A 19,864-nucleotide genomic window follows, 5' to 3' on the forward strand; every position below is an offset into this window, starting at 1 on the left:
CAGATCTAACGGACAGAGTTGATAATCCTACCAGGATTCAGTGTACGGGAATGGGCACATCATACAGGAGCTATGCGCAATTGATCTACCACATTAGTCCAAATATGCTGCAGAAAGCAAGATTCGCAATATCTCTGCCAACTTTTCTCAATTATTTGATGATTGAAAATTAATGACTAGAAACAGACTGTGAAAACATTTTGTGTATTGTTGCAGATTTATGTCATTTTTGCCGGCAAACAATTGCCCATAAGACATTTATAAACCTTGATCCTTCTTCTACATTGCAAGTTTAAACATTGTTTGGCAACAGAGTGCCAAACTGTGGGCGGCACAGTGGCGCAGTGGTAGAGTTGCTGCCTAACAACGCCAGAGACCCTGCTTCGATCCTGACTGTGGGTGTTGTCTGTGCAGAGTTTGTACGTTCTCCCTGTAACCATGTGAGTTTTCTCCGGGTGCTCCAATTTTCTCCCTCATCCCAAACATGTGTTTAATTGGCTCCTGTAAATTGACCCTAGTGTGTAGGATGCAAAAGTGGTATAACAAATACGGGAATGATCAATTATTTCGCCTGAATCGGGCACCGCTCATAACTGCTGGAGCACGGACTGGCCTCGGAAAATGGTGCCAAAACATGGCGTCTCTTGCATGCGGGCTCACTAGACTATTTCTGTACAATTGCTAATTGGGGTGGTATGGCAATACCACTGGACTGTTTGTAAGAAAATAATTTCACTGTGCGTTTGCGCTTCGCACTTGACAATAAAGCACCATTGTACAGAGGACTAGTGTGAATGGGAGATTGATGGTCGGCGTGGACGCGGTGGGTCGAAGGGCCTGTTGCCATCTTAATAGAATAAATTAAACTAAACTAAACTAAGCACAGATTAGATCAAGGATCCTCTATGCTACATTTCTGCAGCTGATATCACCCCTGTCCTTTACAAGCTCCACTGGCTCCCCATTCCCCAGAGAATCCAGTACAAAATCCTCCTCATGACCTACAAAGCCCTCCATAACCTGGCCCCATCCTACCTGACTGACCTCCTCCACAGACACACTCCAACCCGTAACCTCCGCTCTGCTGCTGCAAACCTCCTGTCGTCGTCCCCCCATCCGGACCAAACTCAGATCCTGGGGGGACAGGGCTTTCTCCATCGCTGCTCCCACACTCTGGAACTCACTACCCCAAACCATCAGAGACTCCTCCTCACTCACCACATTCAAAACATCACTGAAGTCTCACCTGTTCAGCACTGCCTTCAATCAGTGACCGTCACCTCACCTTCCTTTTCCTTTTCTCTTCGTTTACTTATTTATCTATTTATTTTATTTTATGTTTTAGTAAACCTTGTAAAGCGTCTTTGAGTGTTTAGAAAAGCGCTATATAAATGTAATGCATTATTATTATTATTATTATAAAAACTGTGCAATTCCCATGCAAATTAATCAGTTTTGCAAGGCTAACTGGGAGGCTTGAATTGCATGTGAAGAAGGGTGTCGACCCGAAACGTCACCCATTCTTTCTCTCCAGAGATGCTGCCTGTCCCGCTGTGTTACTCCAGGATTTTGTGTCTATCTTGAACTGTATGTGTTCAGTTGGTACAAGTGGTTCAGACAATTACAGATTGTATCCATGTGCAAACAGATTACTGAACCTTGCTGCCATCTCCTGTCAAGCAAAGTGCATTGCTGTCTCTGAGGACATGGGACGTCCAGAGTCACACAGGACCACACTCCGCCACTCACAACAACACGGAGGTTGGGGGGAGACTATATAGAAGTATATAAAATTATGAGAGGCATAGATAGGATAGCCAGCCAGAACTTTTTTTCCCAGATTGGAAATGTTCATAGGTTCTAGGAGCAGTTTTAGGCCATTCGGCCCATCAAGTCGACTCAATCGTGGCTGATCTATCTTACTAATCAAGTATCTGTCAAGCTCCATCTTAAAAATATCCATTAACTTGGCCTCCACAGCCGTCTGTGGCAATGGATTCCACAGATTCACCACCCTCTGACTGAAATAATTCCTGCTCATCTCCATTCTAAAAGTACGCCCTTTTATTCTGAAACAATGGCCTCTGGTCCTAGACTCTCCCTCTAATGGAAACATCCTCTCCTCATTTACTCTATCCAGGTAATGTCAAAAACTAGGGGGCATTGCTATAAGGTGAGAGAGGGAAAAGTTAATATTGATGACTGCTTGGATGCGGTGGGTCGAAGGACCTGTTTCCATGCTGTATCTCTAACCTAAGCTAAATTAAACACAGATTGGATCAAGGGTCTACTATTCTAAGTTTTTTTTAACCTGGTATCAGGGGTCAAAAACTGTGCAATCCTAGAGAGTGGTGGTGGCCTGTATTGTATTGCCAGGGGTGGTGGAGGCAGATACGATCGTGGCGTTTAAGAAGCTTTCAGACAGGCAGATGGAAGTGCAGGGAATAGAGGGTTATTGATCATGTACAGGCAGATGAGATCAGTGTATCTTGGCATCATGTTCGGCATAGACATTGCGGCATAGACATTGTGTTCCTGTGCTGTACTGTTCTATGTGTCTATGTACAAGGAAATAGGAGCAGGAGTGGACATCGAGCCCTTCAAGCTATTCACGTTATTCCCTTTATCATGAATCTGTACACTGTGGATGATCGATTGTAATCGTGTAATGTTTTCCCGCTGACTGGTTAGCATGCAACAAAAGCTTTTCACTGTACCTCGGTACATGGACAATAAACTAAACTAAACCAGGCCGACCCTAGTATTTAATATGATCATGGCTGGTCTATGCTGGCCTCAACTCCTCCTCTGTGCCATTTAAACATATTCCCCAATCTATCAAATATTTATCCACCCACTTTGTACTGTTAATGATCCAGAATATATCACCCGCCAAGGCAGAGAGTTCCAGAGATCCACCAGTCTCTGCGGGAAGAAATCTCTAAGCACCTCAGGTTTAAATGACCAGCACCTTTTCTTGCAGTTATGCCCCCTTGTTCGAGAGTTGCCCACACGTGAAAATATCCTAACATCTATGTCTGAAGAAGGGTCTCGACCCGAAACGTCACCCATTCCTTCTCTCCAGAGATGTTGCCTGTCCCGCTGAGTTGCTCCAGCATTTTGTGTCGACCTAACATCTACATCGTCAAGCTTCCTTAGGATCGTATATGTTTGGATAAGGTCAAATCCCATTCTTCTAAACTTCAAGGAATGCGGGCCCAAACTATTTAGTCTCTTGCGACAGAACAACTCTCTCATCCAGGACAGGCTGCTGCCTGCAGGGGGGAAGCTCGAAAGATGCTGAGCTCACCCCGAAGATTGGAGAGTCAAGGAGGAGGGAGCCACTAACGATGACGGACGCGAGGAGTGGACCGGTAGGAAAGGGTATTGCCTCCAACGCCTTCAAGGTCGGCTGCAGGGGGCATCCCCAGGACAGAGTGGCAGTCGGGCGAGAAGAGAGACATCGTTTAGCGGGCCGCGCCAGTCAAGGGCGATGGAGGAGGCCCTGCAGCAGCCTGGGGCTTACCTGGGCTTATCTGGATCGGGGGCTCTCCTGTACATCCAGCATGTGAAGAAGGGAGCGGGGTATTGCCTCCAACTACACCTTTTTGTGTCTATCTTCGGTTTAAATCAACATCCGCAGTTCCTTCCTACACATCCAGCATGTGAACCAGACTTTGAACTTTGAACTTTGGACCTTTTCTTTTGTAAATGGCACCAAAATTTCACTATGCAGTGCGTACATGACAATAAATAACCATTGAACCATTGAATAAATAATGAACGATTCTTGCAGTACTTCACTGGTCAACACTTTCCAGTGTAATTAGAAGCCATTTTTTCAACTCTGTTTTCTTTGACACTGCCAGTTTTCAAACCATTCTAACACACTTCCTCTGACCCTATTTGTCTTTCAATTTGTGCACCAGCATTCAATATGTCAAACGTCTTTTGAAAATCTACATCTACTACATTTACAGGTTCCCTTCTATTAAATCCCCTGTTACATCCTCAAAGAATTCGTGCAAATTTGTTGAACATGATTTACCAGGGACGATAGTCACAAAATGCTGGAGTAACTCAGCAGGGCAGGCAGCATCTCTGGAGAGAAGAAATGGGTGACATTTCGGGGCGAGACTCTTCTTCAGACCATTCTCGACCTGAAAGGTCACCCATTCCTTCTCTCCAGAGATACTGCTTGTCCCGCTGAGTTACTCCAGCATTTTGTGTCTATCTTCGATTTCAACCAGCATCTGCAGTTCTTTCCTACACATTTACCAGGTCTTAGCTTCCGTTCCCTTGAGGTCGGCTACAGGAGGCAACTCCCAGAGAACAAGGGCTGAAGAAGGCCATGCAAGGAGAGGGACTACGGTTTGCAGGATGACCGGAATGGAGGCGACGGCTGCAAGGGGCCTTTGTGGCCAGCAGCAGCGGGGACTGTAAAATGGCACCAAAATGGCAATTCTTGCATATGGACTCATAGTGTTCGACATATTCTATACTAACCGGGGGGATTGTGCTCATGTACGGGGATACGTCTGCTGAGTTGTATGCAAAATAAGTATTTCACTGTACCTTGGTGCACATAATAATAAACACACATTCTATACTAACTGGGGTATTGTGCTCATGTACGGGGATACGCCTGCTGAGCTGTATGCAAAATAAGTATTTCACTGTACCTTGGTGCACATGATAATAAACAAACCATTGAACCTTTCATAAACCATGCTGTCTACATTTAATTATATTTAGCTTTCCGAAATGATTAGCTATTTCCCCTTTGATATTAACTCCATCATCGTGCCAATAATAACTCATAATTTGTCATCTCATGCAACACTCCATCTTCCTCGAATGTCACTAAAAGAGATAAGGTGCTGGGATATGTCACTTAGCCAGAATTAATTTCATACTGTATTGGGTAGGAAGGAAGTGCAGATGCTGGTTTAAACTGGAGAGAGACACAAACAGCTGGAGTAACTCAGTGGGTCAGACAGCATCTCTGGAGATACAAAAAGCTGGAGGAACTCAACGGGTCAGACAGCATCTCTGAAGAAAGGTCTCGACCCGAGACGTCACCTCGCGCCGTTGTGTTTGGCTGCCTGCCACTGTATGTTTCTTTCTTTTTTTCCTAATCAGATGTGCAGCACTTTGGTCAACGTGGGTTGTTTTTAAATGTGCTATACAAATAAAATTGACTTGACTTGACTTGACTATTCCTTTTCTACAGAGATGCTGTCTGACCCGTTAAGTTGCTCCAGCTTTTTGTGTCTATCCTAGTACATATTGCCATTAACTCCATTTCCATCCCCAGACTTGTTAAAGATATAACAACGATACAGTTTAGTTTGATCAGTGTGGAAACAGGCCCTTTGGCCGACTGAGTCCATGCCAACCAGCGATCACCCCATGCACTAGTTATATCCTACATGCTAGGAACAATTTACAGAAGTCAAATAACTCACAAACCTGCTTGTCTGTGGGATGTGGGAGGAAACCGGAGCACCCAGAGAAAACCCACGCCATCACAGGGGTAACGTGCAAACACCATACCAACAACACCCATAGTCATAATTGAACCTGGGTCTCTGGTGCTGGAAGGCAGCAACTACCGCTGCACCACTGTGCCTCCCACTAATGATCTGAAATGCATATTGATCCCTCTCAAGGATCTCATTTGCCTACTTACACTGGGTATCTGCATTTAAATCCCATTTATGTGCCTCATTATGTGCAACGGCCGCACTTTTTCAGTTGGAAAAACAAAGTTAATATTGTTCTGATTAGCTCATGCTAATTATTCATAAGGTGTGACCATACAATGTTATAGATGATCAGTTCACCAACCTGTGGGGTATCTTTGATCAGATGGACAACCGTTTCTGGTATAGATTTTGGGTTTGCTTAAAAGACTTCAGACTTTATACTTTAGAGACACAGTATGGAAACTGGCACTTTGGCCGTCTGAGTCCGCTCCCATACACTAGCACTATCCTACACACCAGTGACAATTTATTTGGAGTGTGGGAGGAAACTTGGGCACCCAGAGAAAACCCAGAGAAAACCCACGTGGTCACAAGGAAAACGTACAAACTCCGTACTGACAGAACCCGTAGTCAGGATCTAAAGCAAGTCTCTGGCGCTGTGAGGCAGCAACTCTACCGCTGCGCCACTGTCATGATGGCATGTTAACGCTGTACAAGATGTTGGTAAGGCCATATTTGGAGTACAGTTATAGGAAGGTTGTTATGAATTGGAAAGGATACCAAAAAGATTCATGTGAATGTTATCAGATCTGGAGAACTTGCGTTAAAAGGAGAAATTGGATAGGCTGGGCCATTTTTTCCCAAGAGCAGAAGGTGGAGACTTTATTGAAGATTGCCAAGTCATAGAATTGTTATTCAGGACCTAGGATTGCCAACAACAGTTTGCAATCAGTAATAAGAACAGATTGTCCCAGTAGGAACTGATGGAATTTCTTCACACCAAAATTAATTGCTAGTCCTAGTTTCTCATTTTGCACATTCTTATGCTAATGTTAAGATTATCAGGCATAGGAGCAGAATTAGAATATTCAGCCCAACGAGTCTACTCCGCCATTCAATCATGGCTGATCTATTTTTCCCTCTCAACCCCAGTTCATTTCATAACTTATGGAAGCAGAATTTGGCCATTCGGCCCATCAAGTCTACTCCACCATTCAATCATGGCTGATCTATCTTTCCCTCTCAACCCCTCTCTCCTGCCTTCTCTATATTTTGCACTAAAGTTTTTTTTAGTTTAGTTTAGTTTATTGTCAAGTGTACTGAGTGAGGTACAGTGAAAAGCTTTTGTTGCATGCCACCCAGTCAGTTACAAAACTAAATTAAACTAAATTAAACTAAACTAAACTAAACAAATCTAAAATAGACACAAAATGCTGGAGTAACTCAGTGGGTCAGGCAGTATCTTGGGAGAAAGGGAATAGGTGATGTTTCGGGTCAAGACTCCTCATCAAACCCTTCATCAGACCGAAACATCACTTATTCCTTTTCTCCAGAGATACTGCCTGACCCGCTGAGTTAATACAGCATTTTGTGTCCATCTTCAGTATAAACCAGCACCTGCAGTTCCTTCTTACACATAAACTAAAGTAACATCGTCTTGCAGTCACCACATAAAACACCCTGTTTTATCTGCCTTTAATGCTAGTGTAAAATAAATTAATACTGCTGTCTAGCAAGCATACAGAGCTGCACACAGTTCTCCTGTCGTTCCTTTGAACAAAACCACTGGACCCAAGCACAATGCACTACTGAGCCCACAGATGGGAGGTTGAATTTTCAGAGTAGGTTTCTTATGTTTGCTCACCTGCCTGCTGTCCTCGACGTTTCACAGACACCTCAAGTCCACGATGCCACTCGTAACTATTTTTCAATGTTTTTTTACAGTTTTGTAATCATCATCTGCATTTGTAAATTATATTAGGTGGGCATTAGTTAATGGTGGGGCTTGGGTTTGTTCCACTTTGAAAAATGTTTACAGGATGGAACTGTGTCCAACAAGGATGTTTATTCTACCTGCAACAGCAGGGAAACATATTGCTTATTTAGAAGTGGAACATTGAACATGGAGCTGATGAAGGGTTCTGACCCGAAACGTCACCCATCGGTTTTCTAGAGAGAGAGAGAGAGAGAGAGAGAGAGAGAGAGATGCTGCCTGACCCACTGAGTTACTCCAGTGCTTTGTGTTTATCTTCGTTTATAAGCCAGCATCTGCATTTTTTTTCTACACACAGTGGCGGCATGGTGGCACGGTGGCGCAGCGGTAGAGTTGCTGCCTTACAGCGAATGCAGCGCCGGAGCCTCAGGTTCGATCCTGACTACGGGCGCCGTCTGTACGGAGTTTGTACGTTCTCCCCGTGACCTGCGTGGGTTTTCTCCGAGATCTTCGGTTTCCTCCCACAATCCAAAGATGTACAGGTATGTAGGTTAATTGACTGGGTAAAATGTAAAAATTGTCCCTAGTGTGTGTAGGATAGTGTTAATGTGTGGGGATCGCTGGGCGGCGCAGACTTGGTGGGCCAAAGGGGCCTGTTTCCGCGCTGTATCTCTAAATCTAAAAAAAAAAAATATTTAAAAAATCTAAAAGAACATAGAACTGTACAGCACAGGAACGGGCACAGCACAGGAACAGGCCATGTTCTGCACAAACACAATGTTTGTGCAGAACATGATGCCAAGTTAAATTGATCTCATCTGCCTGCACAAGATCCATATCCCTCCATTCCCTGCACATCCATGTGCCCATCTAAAAACCTCATATCCCTCTGACCACATGACCTCTTAAAATATACAAAAACACTAGATCCAGTTACTTATTTTTTCAGTCAATCATGTTCTATTTGAATATCTTCCTAGATAATGTTTGAAATATAGTGAAATGGTTCCATTGCTTTCACTAATATTGAAGGTCACAGCTACAGTCAAAGGCATTTGCATTTGAAGAATGATATGTAGGCCTGTCAAATCCAGCTAGGATATCCATCAAGGACTAACACAGAGAGTATTTAACACTTGGAAAGAATTCAGCATGCTCTCATGGACTCTGGATCAAGCCAAGGATGATTGGTGATCTGATGCCAGGCACACATGACCTCTTCACTGCCAGGATAATATCAAACCATATGAGAATTAATCCTTCAACCTGTCAGCACCGCTTCTGGCCATCTTTCCCTGGCCCAGTAGACCTCAGGTAATATGACATGTTAATGCTCAGTGGTGTATGTTAATGCAGCCTGCCACAAAGCAATAGACAATAGACAATAGGTGCAGGAGGAGGCCATTCGGCCCTTCGAGCCAGCACCGCCATTCAATGTGATCATGGCTGATCATTCTCAATCAGTACCCTGTTCCTGCCTTCTCCCCATACCCCCTGACTCCGCTATCCTTAAGAGCTCTATCTAGCTCTCTCTTGAATGCATTCAGAGAATTGACCTCCACTGCCTTCTGAGGCAGAGAATTCCACAGATTCACAACTCTCTGACTGAAAAAGTTTTTCCTCATCTCAGTTCTAAATGGCCTACCCCTTATTCTTAAACTGTGGCCCTTGTTCTGGACTCCCCCAACATTGGGAACATGTTTCCTGCCTCTAACGTGTCCAACCCCTTAATAATCTTATACGTTTCGATAAGATCCCCTCTCATCCTTCTAAATTCCAGTGTATACAAGCCTAGTCGCTCCAGTCTTTCAACATATGACAGTCCCGCCATTCCGGGAATTAACCTAGTAAACCTACGCTGCACGCCCTCAATAGCAAGAATATCCTTCCTCAAATTTGGAGACCAAAACTGCACACAATACTCCAGGTGCGGTCTCACTAGGGCCCTGTACAACTGCAGAAGGACTACTTTGCTCCTATACTAAACTCCTCTTGTTATGAAGGCCAACATTCCATTGGCTTTCTTCACTGCCTGCTGTACCTGCATGCTTCCTTTCAGTGACTGATGCACTAGGACACCCAGAACTCGTTGTACGTCCCCTGTTCCTAACTTGACACCATTCAGATAATGAATAATGCCTTCCTATTCTTACCACCAAAGTGGATAACCTCACACCTATCCATATTAAACTGCATCTGCCACGCATCCACCTACTCACACAACCTGTCCAAGTCACCCTGCAACCTCATAGCATCTTCCTCACAGTTCACACTACCACCCAGCTTTGTATCATCTGCAAATTTGTTAATGGTACTTTTAATCCCTTCATCCAAGTCATCGGTCACTGGGAGAACATACAAACTCCGTACAGACAGCACCCATAGTCAGGATTGAACCTGGGTCTCTTGTGCTTTAAGGCAGCAACTCTACCGCTGCGCTACCGTGCTGCCTTGAAGGAGCTGTTTCCTCCAACTCCTCTTACTGCCATGAATAGCCAGTCAGCACTAGCTCACCAACACCTCCAACTGCCCTCTCCATAGAAAATAGCAGACTCATTGGTTGACCTCTTAATAAGAAAGGATGGTCACTGAGGGAGAGGTTGCTGTTTTGGCACCAGGATACGTGGTTCTCAATCTCCTTCCTGTACTCCGTCTCATCATTATTTGGTATCCGGCCCACTATGGTGGTGTCGTCTGCAAATTTATAAATTAATTTGGTTTAGCATTTGCCTGCACATCATGAATGTAAAAGGAGCAAAGAAGGGGCATGAGAACATATCCTTGCCATGTTGAGGATTATTGTAGAAGATGATTTGAATAACAATGAAGCATGGCATTTTGGTATTACATTTTGTGCCAATGTCTATTATATAAAATAATTTCCCAACTTTAACCAAAAGTGTGAAGCAGAATCTCCAGCTTTATTTTATCCTCTATTCTCATTACCATGGTGCATCCACTAATTGAGTTGGACAGCAATGCAAATTAGTTCACAGAACAGTTTATTCTGAACTTAAGATATTCTCTCTGAGATCAACTAGAACTTTTAGGAACAATTAAATTAAGCCTATTAAATTATATATTGAAAATTATATTGAATTGGATATTGGAGTGATTTTTTTTAGCGAGGAGACAGGTTAACCATACATTGGATGCTCATGAAATGCTATTACGACAATTGTTGCAGTTTGCATTGTTCATTATTTATAAGCTTTGTGAGATCCAGCTTCAAAATTGAAAGAAGAACACATTTTCTTCGGTTTTAGCTCCTGTTGTGAAAAATAATGCCTTGCAAGATCTTCGTAGCTTCAGATATTTTCCGTGTACAATTTGTGCTCATGATTTTCCCCTAGGGGTTCTGCCTCCAAGTAGGCTTTTTAAATTGAGAGAGAAGGTAAGCTGTCACATTCTCTGTGACTTCAAAGCTAATGTTGCTCTAACTGCATTGACACAAGATAGGCTTGCTGCTGGGGAAAACTCAATGTCGCATTTTAATAAATCCAGGTTTCATATCGGTTGACTTGAATTTTAACAATTCTTCTTAACAAAGCAGAAGCAGAATCACCTTGTCTTGACAGACTGTTAAATTTTACTCTGCATAGTGATTTAAAGGCTGTAAGAGTAAGAAGAATAGAGTTTCCAGAAGATAACCCTCTCCCTGAGTGGTGTGATGACATTAGACATACAGGGACAGAATAATGTGTGGTTATGCAATGGTTCTACAAATCTATACTTACATGTAATCTGCCGTGGTGACTCTATGGAATTCATTGCCACAAAAGGCTGTGGAGGCCGAGTTAGTGGATATAGTTGAGGTGGAGATTGACAGGTTCTTGATCAGTAAGCGTGTCAGGGGTTATGGAGAGAAGGCAGGAGAATAGGGTTGAGAGGGACGTTTGAATGGTGCAGTAGACTTGATGGGCTGAATGGTCTAAATCTGCTCCTATAACTTATGAACTTAAGAACCTATGAATCTCCACAGTACACTCCCAAAAGCAAAATGCAGGTGGCACAGGAGATCTTGAAAAAGACTGGTGTTGGGAATGTTCACAGTGCCTGTGGGGAGTGAATCAGAGTCAAAATCTCAGATCAATGATCTTCAGCCTCGTCAATCTGGAGGGTTAACTCTGCTTCTCCCTCCACAGATACTGGCTGGCCTGCAGAATATTTCTAGCACTTACAGCTTCATCCCCTTTGATGGAATTTAATCCAGAGAAGTTGCATTTTGGGAAGTCTAACGTGGGCAGGACCTATGCAGTGAATGGTAGGGCTCTAGGGAGTGTTGTAGAGCAGTGGAATCTTAGAGTGCAGGGGCGCAGTTCCTAGAAAGGGGTGTCATAGGTAGATAGGGTGGTAAAAAAAGGCTTTTGGCAGATTGGCTTTCATCAATCAAATTTGAGCTATTGAGTATTTAGAAGTTGGGAGGTTATATTGCAGCGAAATAAGACAATGGTGTGGCCACATTTAGAGTAATGTGTTCACTTTATACGGAGTTTGCGTGGAGTTTGTACGTTCTCCCTGTGACCGTGTGGGTTTTCTCTGGGTACTCCGGTTTCCCCCCACATTCCAAATACATGCAGTTTTCTAGGTTAATTAGCTTTGTTAAAATTATATACTGTCCCTAGTATGTAAGATAGTGTTACTGTACGGGGTCATTAGTAATCGGCACGGTCTCGGTGGGCCGAAGGGCCTGTTTCCGCGCTGCATCTCTAAAGTATAAAATTTAAATAGAAATAGGCATATAAAAATAGTTACAGGTTACAATTACACCCTTGTTAAAACATTTAAATAATTATAAACAATTAACAACTTGTCGGCCAATACTTTGCATAAAGAGTTTTTGTTGATGACAGGCCTGCTTTAAGGCAAATAACTTGATTGAATCTGCAGCATGAACAAAATACAGAGAATTAAACTGATTTTTTTTCTTTAACATGATATAAATAAAGCAGTTCCTATTTAATTATTTGTTTTGAATAGGACTGTTATGTCCAAGCATGGCCTTTTTACTGATTTAACCAAAATAAAACATATATCATTATTTTGTGCGTGATACTTTTCCAGACTTGGAGAGAAAAGGAATTGAGAAGCAGAGTTTACTGACATCAGAGACTGTCAACTATTACCCATCTGACCTTATTAAAAGGCTCCTCATGTCCCAGAAACCTCCAAGGACTGCAGCCTCTCAATTTTAACACAAAATAAGATTGCTACATGACGCAAATATTTGTGGTTTTGTTTGGTTCCCTGAGGTGGGCCTGCCGAGGTTCAAAGCCTTTACAGATTCTCTTGAGAATAATGCGAGTGCAAGAATAATGGAATCTTCTTGTCATCAAAGTAAAACCCTCTCTATACTTGTATCTATGGGAACCCTGTAATACCCAACAATAGTAATATGAACAATATGAATCATAGATGATAAGATGAAATTCTCAATTAAATACTCCCAATTGTACCTTCTCCCCGTGACCTGCGTGGGTTTTCTCTGGGATCTCTGGTTTACTCCCACACTCCAAAGACATTCAGGTTTGTAGGTTAATTGGCTTGGTATAATTGTAAATTGTCCTTAGTGTGTGGAGGATAGCTTTAGTGTGTGGTGATCGCTGGTCGGCACAGACTCAGTGGGCAGAAGGGCCTGTTTCCGTGCTGTATCTCTAAACTAAACTAAACTAAACTAAACTAGACAGTTCACCCTACTGTTATGGGTGCAAAATAACCTTTCATTTTATGTGTAGGAAAGAACTGCAAATGCTGGATTATATCGAAGATAGATACAAAATCTAGGAATAAATCGGCGCATCAGGCAGGATCTCTGGAGAAAAGAAATAGGTGACGTTTCGGGTCAGAACCCTTCTGCAGACTCTGAGTTTGGGTCAAAAACCTTATTCAGACACAGAGTCTGAAGAAGGGTTCCGACCCAAAGCGTCACCTATCCCTTTTTCTCGAGAGATTCTGCCCTACCCGCTAAGTTACTCGAGCAATTTGTGTCTATGTTTGGTATCAACCGGCACCTGCCGTTCCTTCCTATAAATTTTGTTTGGTTCACTGTGAAAGCTCCTCAAGATTGGCCAACTTTAAAGAAGTTTGCCTCTTTTCTCTGACAGGAGTTCTGCAAAACCTTCATTTTATGTGTAACTTTGCTCCAACTACAATCTTTACAGTGACTGTATATCAACAAATATAACAGACATATGGCAAAACATCTATCTATCTATCTATCTATCTATCTATCTATCTATCTATCTATCTATCTATCTATCTATCTATCTATCTATCTATCTATCTATCTATCTATCTATCTATCTATCTATCTATCTATCTATCTATCTATCTATCTATCTATCTATCTATCTATCTATCTATCTATCTATCTATCTATCTATCTATCTATCTATCTATCTATCTATCTATCTATCTATCTATCTATCTATCTATCTATCTATCTATCTATCTATCTATCTATCTATCTATCTATCTATCTATCTATCTATCTATCTACCTACCTACCTACCTACCTACCTACCTATCTATCTATCTATCTATCTATCTATCTATCTATCTATCTATCTATCTATCTATCTATCTATCTATCTATCTATCTATCTATCTATCTATCTATCTATCTATCTATCTATCTATCTATCTATCTATCTATCTATCTATCTATCTATCTATCTATCTCTAAAACTCTCATCTTGTTTGTTCCGTATGTTTGTTCCTGTTATTTCTGTGTCCCGTTGTTTCTATATGCCCTTCCCATCCACAAAAAGACGGTACACGACCTGCACAATTTTAGGTTCACCTTTCTCAACATTGTCCTGGGGAGTGTTCAACAAAGTTTCATTTAAATTGGTCTTACACTTTTCAAGTTAGAGAGATTTTAAAGTCTAAAAATTACCTTATTAAACCGATTGCTTGCCATGTTCAGCGTGTGACGCAACAATGGGACCCGCCTGAGTGACGGCCAATGAGGAAGGGGGGGCCCACGATGACCGCCGGGGTCGGGACCCACCAGAGTGACAGGAGTGGCGGCCAATGAGGGGGGGGTTGATTTTTCTCATTTAAAAAAAAACCCTTTAGCTTAAAGAAGAAAAAAAACATTTACTTTAGAGAAGAAACACTTTATTTTACAGATGATACTTACGTAAGATGGCCACCGGATCTGCACATGCGCAGAACAAACAGGTCCATGCCTGTGCAGTTGGGGCCCATTGATCTAATACTTATGCAAGATGGCCACTGAATCCGTGCGTGCGCAGAACCCAACGGATCCACGCCTGCGCAGTTGGGGCCCGTTGATTTGATACTTACGCTCCGCTTGATCCGCGCATGTGCAGAACCCAATGGGTCCTCGCCTGCTCAGTTGGGGCCCATTGAGGGGGGATGGAGTGGTTGAGTGGGGGGGGGGGGGAGAGGAGGGGAGGGGAGAGGAGGGGAGGGGAGGGTGCTAGACCAATGCAGGAGAGGTTTGGGGGAGTTTTAAGGGGGGTTCAGTGGGGGATGGAGTGGGTAAGGGTGGGGGAGGAGAGGAGGGAGGGATAAGCGAGATTAAGGGGGATGGAGTGGGTGAGTGGGTGAGCGGGGAGGAGGGGGAATAAGGGGGCTTGAGGGGGGATTGAGTGGGTGAGTGGGGGGGAGTGGGAGTGGGGGAGGAGAGGGTGCTAGGCCAATGCAGGAGAGGCTTTGGGTCCACAGCTTGCTCTGGCTGAAGCGCTGGTAGCATGGTGCCGAAGTGAGTGGCTCCCTCTTCCCTTCCCTGTCCCCCCCCCTCGCCCGCCCACAGCCCCGGGGGATACTCCTTGCCCGGCAATGGGCTTCGTCAGTTGGAGAGGGTTGCCGGGCCTGCAGGATCGTCAGTTGGGGGAGGGTTGCCCCAGGAGAGGCCCGCAGGAGAGATTTGGACCCAACGGGTCCACCTCAGTCTAGTTTATATTAAAACATTAATCCATGGGAGATAGGTCCCGACACAAAACGTCACCTATCCATGTTCTACAGAGATGCTGCCTGCCCCGTTGAGTTAATCCAGCACTTTGTGTCTTCTGGTTCAATGGTTCAACAGTACTTCATTGTCACATATACAGTGAAATTCATTAGACTTTAGACTTTAAAGATACAGCAGGGAAACCGGTCCTTTGGCCCACTGTGTCCGCCAACCCTATACACTAGCACTATCCTACACAGTAGTGACAACTTACAATTTACAGAAGCCTTTTAGCCTTTCTGTCTTTGGAGTGTGGGAGGAAACCCGAGCACCTGGTGAAAACCCACGCAGTCACAGGAAGAAGGTACAAAATCTGTACAGACAGCACCTGTGGTCAGGATCGGACCCGGGTCTCTGGCGGCGTATGGCAGTAGCTCTACCGTGCTGCCCCTATGTTGTAAGACATGAAATAGAGCAGCTCTCACCAATGCACGTGGAGCTCTTAACATCTGGTGAGGCAGCAGCTCTACTGATCCGCCACTGTGCTGCCCTTTTTCAAAAGTAGTCTCCAGCTAATCAAATTATCTCCAGTCTGAAGAAGGGTCTTGACCTGAGATACAATCTATCCCTTTTCTCCAGAGATGCTGCCTGACCCGTTGAGTTACTCCAGCATCTTGTGTCTATCTTCAGTGTAAACCAGCAATTGTAGTTAATTCATACACAGGTTATCCCTCAATTCATTATACCTACACCTTGTAACTTCCATCTATTTCGTACTCAATTTACCTACACCAACCTTCCACAACTACACCAACCTCCCTCAACTACTAACCAACTCATCCCTCAATTTACTTATTACTGCTATACCAACTAACCTCCCTCAACTACTGTTATAGGTAACCATGTAATCCATTAACTACAGCTATACCAAGTAACCTCCCTCAACGATATTATGTTGACTAACGTGGAAATGGAGACAGGGCAGGGGTGAAACCCATGACCCTGGGCGCTACAGAGTCGGTATCGTTACCATTACGCCACCAATCCGTCCTGGCTCAGTTCTTTTTTTGCATATAGTTCAGTAAAAGTGTTACTACACATCAACACAATCTCAGATTAAGTCCAACAGTATAGGATTAGTACACTGAGACAATATGCAGGAGTCGCCAGATTTTGGTACCATTTTCTTTTCCAAGTTATGATAGGTGCAGAGTTCTTGAACTAGCCATAAAATGCTTTAATTGCTACTCCCTGTTAACTGCCGCTGAATAGCAACTCTGCATCAGATATTAATGCTCCAAAACGCACACCTCTCCCTGCATTTGTTTAATTTATTTTATTCCCTGCAGCCAGTAGAAATCTAACATACTAGGAGAGCAACAAAAGACAATTTAGTGGGGGATCAAGATGGATGCATGAAAAAATAAGCTAGCAAGGCAAATGACTTAAAAATAAGAAAGTAAATGGTAAACAGGAAAGAAAGGTGAAATGAATATATATTTATGTAGTGTCCCTTTTGATCTCAGGAAGCCCTGTAAAACCAGTATATCGCTTTTGAAGATGATCATTATTTTGAAAGATGAAATGGAAAATCACAAATTTGCTAAATCAATGCATTTAGAACTCAAAATACAGGAAGAGGAGAAAATATCAGGGAAGCCTAGAAATTAAACTTAGGTTAAGACTATAATGTATTCAATACGTAATGAAAAGGCCATGGAGAAAATAATTGTTTATACCAAGCATATTTTCACATCCTAATTGTTTCCATCCTCAAAAGATAACATTTGATGAGGAAATTACAAATTAATTAGATGTAAATAATTTTTCAGAGCCCTTGTAATTTCATCAGAATTAAAGTTTGCAATTGGAATTCCAATCTTTAAGAAGCAGGGGAAAGAGAACTCACACGACATCACTATAACAGTGAACATCACTTGTGGGAAAATCACTTGCATCCAGAGACAGTGTGGATTGAGCATTTAGTAAAATATCAATTGATCAGATCACATTAGGGTGAATTCTGGTCATTTAGGTTGTATTTTGAAGTGGTCACTACTGACAAAACATAGAACAGTACAGGACAAGAACATACCCTTCGGCCCACAATATCTGTGCTGGTCCCACTGCCAATAACATCACTTATCTATCTCCACAAAACCCATATCCCTCCATTCCCAGCATATCCATATACCTATCCAAAAGTCTTTTACATCCCACTAACATATTTGCATCAACCACCACCCCTGAAGCACATTAGACAATAGACAATAGACAATAGACAATAGGTGCAGGAGGAGACAATTCGGCCCTTCGAGCCAGCACCGCCATTCAATGTGATCATGGCTGATTATTCTCAATCAGTACCCCGTTCCTGCCTTCTCCCCATACCCCCACATTCCCAGCCCTCACCACTTTCTGTGTAAAAAACACCCCTGCACATCTCTTTTAAACCTTGCCCCTCTCACCTTAAGCAGCTGAAAATACTAAATTGACTTTTCCATCCTGGAAAAAAGTTACTGACTACCTATCCTATCTATGTCTCTCATTATTTTATGTACTTCTATTAGATCTCCCCACAACCTCTGGTGTTCCAGAGAAAACAATTTGAGTTGTCCAACCTCTCCCTGTAAGTGAAACACTGTTTAATCAAATGGAAACCTAGATATTAAGCTCCCCTCCTTCGGTCAAACTATTGTCCTTTACTGTGAGGCTCCAACACACATCGCTGGAAAATAGCTCATCTCACCATCAGGGAACGATCTCTGTCTCCTTATTCTCCATTTCCAATCTTTCAACTAATTTCTAACTTGATTCGAATGACACAAATCAATTTTGCAGATAGTTAAGTCATAGTCAAACAGTATGGAAACAGACTCATTGGCCCAACTTGTCCATTCTGACCAAGGTGCCCCATCTACACTCGTCCCACCTGCCTGCATTTAGCCCACATTCCTCTAAATCTTTCCACCCCATATACCTGTCCAAATGTCTGTTACGATACATACGATACGATACAATAGAACTTTATCTATCCCAGGAGGGAAATTGACCCCACTGATCCCTCTTTGTCTTGGAGCAGCCCGACCACCTCCCTGTGGCCTGTCCTTGGCCCGACGGGCAGCGTGGGCTCCTTGGCCGTGTGTCCGTTGTGGCTGGTGGCTCCTCAGATCTTCGGAGATGAGCTGGGCCAAGTTCGGAGGCGGTTCCCCTCAACAGGTCCTACCACCTTGAACAACCCATTGGACCTCATTGAAACGTACAGAACAGTGAAAGGTTTGGATAGAGTGGATGTGGAGAGGATCTTTCCGCTAGTAGGAGAGTCTAGGATGACAGGTCATAGCCTCAGAATTAAAGGACGTTCTTTTAGGAAGGAGATGAGGAGGAATTTCTTTTGTCAGAGGGTGGTGAATCTGTGGAATTCTTTGCCACAGAAAGCTGTGGGGGCCGTCAATGGATATTTTTAAGGCAGAGATAGAAAGATTCTTGATTATTACAGGTGCCAGGGGTTATGGGGAGAAGGCAGGAGAATGGGGTTAGAAGGGAGAGATAGAACAGCCATGATTGAATGGCAGAGTAGGTGATGGGCCGAATGGCCTAACTCTGCTCCTACCATTTTTGACCTTATGACCTACTGACTATCTACTTCACCCCTACCTCTCCAGCCAGCTCCCTCAATGTTTTGATCTCCAAAGAAGAAGGTCCTTCTCCCCAATAATTACCTCCAGCATGATGCCAGCACCAAAGAATGAGCGTGGCCTCACTGAGGTGTATATTTACAATAAAAATGTCCCAGCAGTAATAGATAGACACAAAGTGCTGTAGTAACTCAACGGGTCCGGCAGGATGGGTGACTTTTTGGGTCGGGACCCTTCTTCTGAGATGTCTCCCATCCTTTTTCTCCGGAGATGTTGCCTTACCCGCTGAGTTACTCCAGCACTTTGTGTCTATCTTCGGTATAAACCAGCATCTGCAGTTCTATACCAGCAGTAATAGTCTAGATTAGTTTAGAGATACAGTGTGGAAACAGGCCCTTCAGTCCACCGAGTATGTGCACACCAATGATCACCTGTACACTAGTTCTAGCCACATTTATGGGGGATTAAAGAGAGGACCGCCAGTTGCCAGAAAATTGGTGGTGGACCTGCATCATATATTTAAATGTTTATTTATTTGGTAATAATTTGCATCAGAAACAATTATAAGTGCGTGGTGGCTCCAGCAAACAATTATGTCATTTTAATAAGTCATGACTTTGAATGTGTTATTAATACAAAAATAGTTGCAGACTATAGAAACCAAAGGCTGGTGTACTGAAACAGGTAATTTTACCAAAGCTATGAGAGAGGGAATAAGTGTATGAGTGTATATGTGTGTGAGAGAGTGCATGTGAGGGAGAGAGACAGTGTTTGAGAGGTGTGTGAGAAATATGTCAGTGATGGAGAGTGTTAAGGGCCTGTCCCACTTAGGCAATTTTAAGGCGACTGCCGCCGAACGTTCGCCAGGGTGTCACGGGCATGA

Source organism: Rhinoraja longicauda, chromosome 10 (assembly GCF_053455715.1).
Source record: "Rhinoraja longicauda isolate Sanriku21f chromosome 10, sRhiLon1.1, whole genome shotgun sequence".
NCBI lineage: Eukaryota > Metazoa > Chordata > Chondrichthyes > Rajiformes > Arhynchobatidae > Rhinoraja > Rhinoraja longicauda.